The 7976-nt window shown below is 30.8% G+C and overlaps 1 long non-coding RNA gene across 1 annotated transcript; it reads right to left on the bottom strand.

Moving 5' to 3' along the window:
• Positions 1 to 2856: 2856 nt before the first annotated feature.
• LOC133829235 (uncharacterized) lies at positions 2857 to 3719 on the bottom strand. The gene is made up of 2 exons (XR_009891635.1): positions 3580 to 3719; positions 2857 to 3512 (listed from the first exon to the last, which is right to left on the bottom strand). It is a non-coding gene; the product is annotated as an uncharacterized LOC133829235 (long non-coding RNA).
• Positions 3720 to 7976: the final 4257 nt, after the last annotated feature.

The raw sequence follows: 7976 nt of genomic DNA, 5'->3' as shown, positions 1-7976 counted from the left end.
CACTCATGAGACACCATTGCTAAATAGGAGAACCTTGTCCACTAGGGCCTTTAGCATTGAAGCCTGTCGCTATCTAGGAGGATATACATGGAAACATAGAGTAATCATGCTGCGTAAGATCATGGAACCATTGAAATATGCTTATATCGCAAGTTAAAGACCTCTTGAGGCTCACCAAGTGCTTAAGTGAGTCCCATAGAGAAAACAAATGCTAAGCATGCGTACAAATAGACAAGGGATCATCTAGCACAAGGTACAATGGCATAAGAGTTACGTACAAGCTTGAGGGAGCCAGATAATGGACCTAGCACATGCATCATAAGGGCAAGGACAGTAAAACATCACAATATAGTAGTAACACTACAACCACACCCCTGACAATTGGCAGAGTCGACCACCACGCATCCAACACAACTACCTCCTACACTACCACCTTCTCCAACACATCAGAGTACTATCTTGTCCCATCGGGACCACATTGCGTAAAAGAGACATTAGTGCTCACTTATAAATAGGGAACACCATCAATCATGGTGTTGGAAAATTGTTGAAACACAACAACTAAAGAGAAATAAATAGAATTTTTATCCATTGTTGCTCTGAGTTATTTTCTTTAACATTATGCTTTTCTACTTAACTCATTTTTCAATCACATATATCCATTGACAAGTTCTCATTGTCAACAATTCCTATTAATATAGAAAAATAAATAGCTGTAAAATTGGATTAGGACCATAAAAATAAGATTGTTTTGATGAAATCAAAAGTCCTAATGTTGGAACCCAAAAAACTGTCGCATTGGGCCTAAGACCAAAATTTTCATGTGATATTGCGCCCAAATCTTTTTTATCCAGCTCAATTATTCATTTCGTTTTAAAAGCCCAGTACAGGGCGTTTAAGTTAGTAATCACTCTATGAATAAGAAGACCGCTTCTGCGCGGAAGAAAAAGTTAGCCCTTCCCGCAGAAGCAGAAAAGAATTCTGATTTTATTTTTAATATGATCTTTAAAAGAGGATGATTAGAAGCAGGAAAGTTGGTTATTCAACAACCAATCACGTTTCTCCATCTAATCCATGACTCTCTTCACAATTGCTATAAATAGCCAATGTTGAGAACAACAGAAGCAACTGTGATTTTTCTACTGTTACTCATCTTCAATAAACACTCAACTGACTTAGGCATCAGAGAGTTTTTATGCTGGTAACCTCATGTGTTTTGTTCACTTTGGAGATTCAAGATTATAATAAGAGAAGGGATCTAAAGCCACCAGAAAAGAATGATCAATTTCCAAGCAAATTTTTGACATCAACACCTAGATTTTAAAAATATAGAAATTTTAGTCAATTTATCATATTGATTTGTTTTTTTCCTTGAAACTTGTTCTTCATAATGATATAGAGTTATAATTATAAGGAAATAGATGATTAGTAAAAAGAATATTTATGGGAACGATAATCTTTATCATAATTATATTACATGTGACGATTAGATGTACCTGCGTACTAGAATATATTCACAAGTAACATAGTAACACTATTATAATACTAAAAGCATGTGTAAATGTTATATTATTTTACATATAATATAATATTTTGATTAAATGAATTATGTGACAAATAAGTGTGACAAATATTATTTTCTGAAATATAACATATATTGTGGAGTTAAAACTTGAGAAATGATGATCATAATAAGTTTTTTAACATATAGAGTAAGTTACAATTATGAAGAAATGATGATCATAAGTTTTGTAACTCACAAAAATTCACTAATTGATGTGTAAAAGGAGTTACACATCTTGAATTTGATTTTCATTAGCTATAATATTTTATTGTTGTTGTGTGCATGTTTTCTAACTCCCAAAGGGGTTTGATGGCATTAGAAAATCAAATGGTGGATGAGAACTCTATAAATAGAAACTATCTTGCTCACTTGGATGTAATGTGTGATTGTGAAAAACACACTACATAGTTTAGAACACTTGTGATGACATGCTCATCTTTAGAACACTATGATGAGTATGAGAGAAGACTTGATAAATCCTTAGAAGTATTTCTAGAGAGTATTCCCAAAGTGTTCTTATGAGGGAGGAAATAACTTTTAGGACAAAGGTTTTGAACCTTGTTTAAGCCTTGTGTTGTTCTTGAGATCTTCATCTTTAGCCTTCTACTCTTATGATAATTGTCATAAGTTATGTAATATCTTCTCATCTTTTTCTTTTACCTATCTAATACACTACTAGAAAAAAGACTTTTTAGGACTAGCATTGCGAGTCCTGAAAAAGTTTTTAGGACTCGCGGGGTACGAGTCCTCTATTTGAGAGCCTTAAAAACTGAGGTTTTTTAGGACTCGCGTTGAGAGTCCTAAAAACTCCTGCTGAGTGCCTTTAAGTAAGATTTTAGGACTCGCAACGCTAGTCCTAAAAGAATGTTTTTAGGACTCGCGTTGCGAGTCCTAAAAAACTAGGTTAAGTGCCTTTAAGTAATTTTTTAGGACTCGCAACGCGAGTCCTAAAAGAATGTTTTTAGGACTCACAATGCAAGTCCTAAAAGATCCCGTTGAGTGTCTTTAAATTAAGATTTTAGGACTCGCTTTGCATGTCCTTAAAAGTGATTTTTTTTTAAAAAAAATATAGCTACAATTTTCATTTTGATTTTAAAAAAAAATATTTCCCTTTGAGAATTCAAAATATATTATATATGTTAGATTTTTGAAATTTTAGTTTTTAAAAAATTAATATATATTTATTTTAAATTAAAAATTATGATTTAAATGAAAAGTCCAAATTTTAATACAAATCAAAGTTCATAACAAACCACAACACACAACATGCATTCAAAACTTGACAAATTAGATTAGCAAGAACATGAACGATATTAATATTATAGTATCACAGTAATAGACAAACAACAGCATGAAGACACAGATTTCATACATACCATAAACAAATTATAATTTGTTTATCTCCAAAACCTATAAACTAAACAGGTGGATTATGAAGCAGAGTTGTCTTAGCAACTACAAGTAAAGGGTAATACTTCAACATCTTCCAACAAATAATCAAGTAGACTAAAACTTCTACCCCTTACATGTAAGAATATTGCACTGTCAAATAAAACAAATAATTAAAATCAGAATGCCACAATAACATGAACCTTAAACTACAACCCCGAGCCAAGATTGCCAAAGAAACATTTTTTTTCTTTTCACTCTCTCCTTCGTCTTCTCCATGCGTACTCCCTCTTTGTCAATCAACAAACCTGCGAAAAGAAACAATCAAAAAAAAGAAAAAAAAAAGATTTTGGAGCCTAATATTAAGATTAAAGGACAAAACTTGGGACTTTCATCAAACATGTGCTATGCAAGAAAATTGTAGAACATGCATAAATTCTCATATCCCCTAATTTACTAGCCTAGCCATCTGTAACATTCAACACCAACATGTCAAACAAATCAATCAGCACACAGGTTTTCATCCATATATCACCGTAGCACACAAAATTCTCAGAACCTACTTCACTAAGACATGCAAGTTCTCAATCTTCCGTTATCACCACAGCACACAAAATTCTCAGAACCTACTTCACTACGAATGAATATCTAAGATATTCAAACTCCACTAAAGTAATACAATTATCATTCAAAATTGTAAAATATTGAAAATTAAAAAAAAATCAAATACAACATACCTCTTGCAATTAGCTACCGATCCAATGCTTTAAGACCAATCCACATGCTAGAAAGCTTGTTAAATAGACCGATCATTGTTTTCTTAATTAATAGAAGGAAAAAATTCATTTGGAAATAAATAAAACGAAAAGTCGATCTATATATATGAACTAAGCAATTATACTATGGTCAGTCTCAGTCTCAAAGCAATATAAATTGGAATACAACAAATATGGCAGCACAAAAAACTCCTAAATCTAATATCAATATCATTACGAGTCTATTTAGTATTTAGATCTTCATGATCTTGGACTGAGCATTGGCCCATTTGGCCAAGTTTCGATCAAAATTCACTAAGGTTTGGTCTATTTCACAAATTGTCCCTACCTCTATGTGGCATCTTCATAAAATTAATGTTTGAAATATTATAACATGGAATATATTGTACTCAAAAGTAATACAAGTACGAATGGGAACCCAAAAAAAAAGTGTTGTGCTCAAATAAATGCTAGTCCAAAAGAATGAAACTTAGAGTCCAATATAACTATGAATTATCAACCAATATGCTAATAATGTCAAACTCTTTTATAGCACTTTATACTATTGAACCTAAATGTGATCGCAAGAACCAAAAGTGATGCTCAATGTTATAAATCACATCAAAAAAGACATTAGACAAAGAACAAGAAGAAAACTAACATATATAAAACAAGAAGTTACACTATATGTGTATGCCAACACACAATAAGTATATTCATACAAGTATATGTTATAATCAAACTAATCAAACTAATCAAACAAATACAATTCAATTATAGGATAATAATAGACAAGTCTGAATCCACCACCCTAAGTAGAAGAGAATCAACAAAATTAAGATGTAAATCCAATATGAATTCTAAAACTATCAGAACATGAAAGAATACAACTATGAAGAAAAACACAATAGAATTAAGAACATGTAATAACAAACCACAACCACACACTAGCCTAAATAGACTAGAACAACTTATCACTTATGTCTAATACAAATAAGCTGGAGGAAAAATCCAATATCCTGAAGTCCAATTAATAGAAAAGACAAGTTAAATTAAACTAGCAACAAACATCGTGACAAAGCATCAAATAGCTCTCTTCTAATAATAACTCAATGTGTTACGCTTTTCTTTCTGGAAAAATATTTTAATTACAAACTAAATAGACATTATCTAAGGTCAACTGTCATGATATCCAGAGAATAGAAAAAAGAGCAGTATTATTACTAACCAAAAGTTCCAAAGGATGACCTTTCCTCGTGATCCTTATTGTACGCTTCAAATTCAACATAATATTAGCTGCAATTATCCATATCATGCCTTAAAAAGTATCTTAAATGAATTTTGTAAAATTACTCTGTTATTTCACAAAGTAACCCCACAAATAATAAGTAATTCCAATCACATATTCAAATGAATATTAAAAGCATATATAACAATCGATCACAACAAATAAAGAAAGAAACATAATTTTGAGATTACATTGTAAAGTAGTAGTCATTGACTCCTATGCATATTCCCCTTAATGAATATAATATTTCCATATAATCCCACTTCCACCCAAATATGAGCTATATTTGCATGTTATATCACTATGTAGTATTTCATACATGTCCTTATGCCGTGATGTAAGTTTCTGTAGCTGACCCTCTATGGTACTATGATATACATTTTTAAATAACAAAAAATTTAAAAGCAAAATAAATGTAATTAGAAGTAAATTATGTATTTAAACATGGATGATAACTACATCTGCATCTTATTTATTTGGTGAATGCTCAAAAGAACCACCTGGGTGTTGAATCAATATTTAAAAACTTTGCTTGTTCCCATGTTTATATTGATTACCCTCTACATTCGAACTCTTTTTAGATAGGTATTGATTCAAGTCATTTCAAGTTAATATATAAAGGGGATCTAACTTGGTGACATCTCACGGGGGACAAGAACATCATTTATCAATAAAGAGATGTGTAGCATAAAGAGAAAATATACACTGCAAAGACACACCACAATCAAAGCTATGTGCTTCACTTCAAGACTCATCAATTACTTCTCATAATAAGCCATTGATTATAAAAGTATATAAACTAGTGAGACTCCAAAAAAGACACTATCTACAATAACTTGTGATTATATATTCATATAGCACCGTTTATGGAAACGTTAAATTATCCCTATCATTTTCTTAATTATTTCGAAATGACGAAACTAATCACAAGAAATGAACCAAACAATCCTTACAGCACAACTTCAAAATAAAATCAGTGAAGACAATAAAGACTTTAGAATATGCACACACATATATAAACATCAATTTGGGGAAGTTCAACCAAAAGGGAGTTGGTTGAAAAAGGTCCTTATTATTTCATCTCACTCTACCTCCAAAACCAAGTACGATCAACATAAAGACAATCGAAAAGGCCTAGTAGAAGAACCATTAAAACACCAGCAGAAAAAACAAAAGAAAAAATCAAAATCCCTAAATAGAGACCTTACCATAATGGGAGCAAAGAGAGTGTTTAGAATGTAATGGGAAGGCTGCCAAAATACAAAAGTGACCAGACGCCGCCGGAACTGGAGAAGACGTCGCAACTGAAGGGAGAAAACGCCGTCGGAGGTGGAGCAGGTGCCCATCCGTCGCTGCTTCTTTGTGTGCTGAAATGAGTTCATTTTTGGAGTCCCAAATGTGTCGAGAGCTTGGCATGAAATGAAACCCTTTTCATTAATAACCTGATTTTTTTTAATAATGCAAGAAAACCTAATTTTATATATAAATTAATCTTAGTTTATAGAAAAATGAAATTATGATAATCTTAATAAATAATATTAACACTTAATATAAATTATGATAAAATTATAATAAAAACATATAAATATAAAATTTAATAATATTAAAAATTTAGAAAGAAAAGAAAATCTAGTTTTTTATGCTTTTTTACTTAATAATTTTAAGGACTTGCTTCGAGAGTCCTTAATACTCTTTTAGGACTCGCAAAGCGAGTCTTTAAAAGTCACAATTCTAAATTTTTCAGGCTAGATGTTTTTAGGACTCACAAAGTGAGTCCTTAAAGAGTATTAAGGACTCCCAAAGCAAGTCCTTAAAATTGTTAAGTAAAATACTCATTTCTTAGCCCAGATTTTTTTAGGACTCGCATATTTTTTTAGGACACTCATTGCGAGTCCTAAATTGTATTTTTTAAAGACTCTCAATGAGTGTCTTAAAAACTCCACAAATATTTTTAAGGACTTGTATTTATGTGTGTGTCCTAAAAAAGTGTCCCGTAAAGGGTATTTTGTAGTAGTGATATTATTAATTTATATTATATATATTTTGTGTTCATTTTGATTGTAATCATCTTCATTGTTAATATTCTCTAACAATCTAAAAGCTATTTTTCTTGGAAGGTGATACAATCAAAGTTTCTATTGGAGGAGGATCAAGGTGATACTCTTGCCACATAACAAGAAAGGAGATGGAGAACATTCATTTTATGGTATAAAGTTAGATCTCAAAGTTCAAACCACTTATGGGTAAGCATGGTAGTTTAAACTCTACAGTACACTATTTTAAATAATAGTGTGGTGATATATATTCACATATTCGAGTATATATATGTGTGTAATTTTGAGATTTGAAATATATGTAATCTATGGTATATTAGTACTCTATGTCATGACATGCTAATTCTTTTATAAGAAAAGTATTTGATATGTCATCATAATGTTGAAATTGTGAATTTCCTATATCGTAATTTGTCATATATTGTGGTAATAGGAATTTATTAGCATGTAAATTGGTGATTTAAGTTAAATCATTATAAATTAAAACATGTATATATGTAAATCATTATATGTATATGTGTGATTTATATCTATATGAATGGAAAAGCATAATAGTATGATAAATCACATGTGTTGGCAATTGAGATATAGTCATGCTAATATTTGTTAAATTACAAGTATATTTATATGGGGATATACATGTGAATTATTATGGTGTGCTATATAATATAGTAATTAAAATGATATAAATAGGTTTTATCCTACTATTGTTGGAATGTGATGAGTTACTATTTAATTGGTAAATAAAGAGAATTATTTGAGAATTTAAATTTTCTCATTTAAGTGTTGAGCATCTCAATTATGAGATAAGAAAATATGAACCTAAGGGTGTTCCATCTTATGATAAGTGTTTCTTGCTATTGCAAGAATGAATCAAAGTAAATCCAAAATTATGGGATGACATATTGACCTATAACCTTGGAGTC

The sequence above is a fragment of the Humulus lupulus genome, chromosome 4, assembly GCF_963169125.1.
Source record: "Humulus lupulus chromosome 4, drHumLupu1.1, whole genome shotgun sequence".
Lineage (NCBI taxonomy): Eukaryota > Viridiplantae > Streptophyta > Magnoliopsida > Rosales > Cannabaceae > Humulus > Humulus lupulus.
The sequence above is the reverse complement of the archived record's forward strand: the minus strand, read 5'-3'. Positions and strand labels throughout refer to the sequence as shown.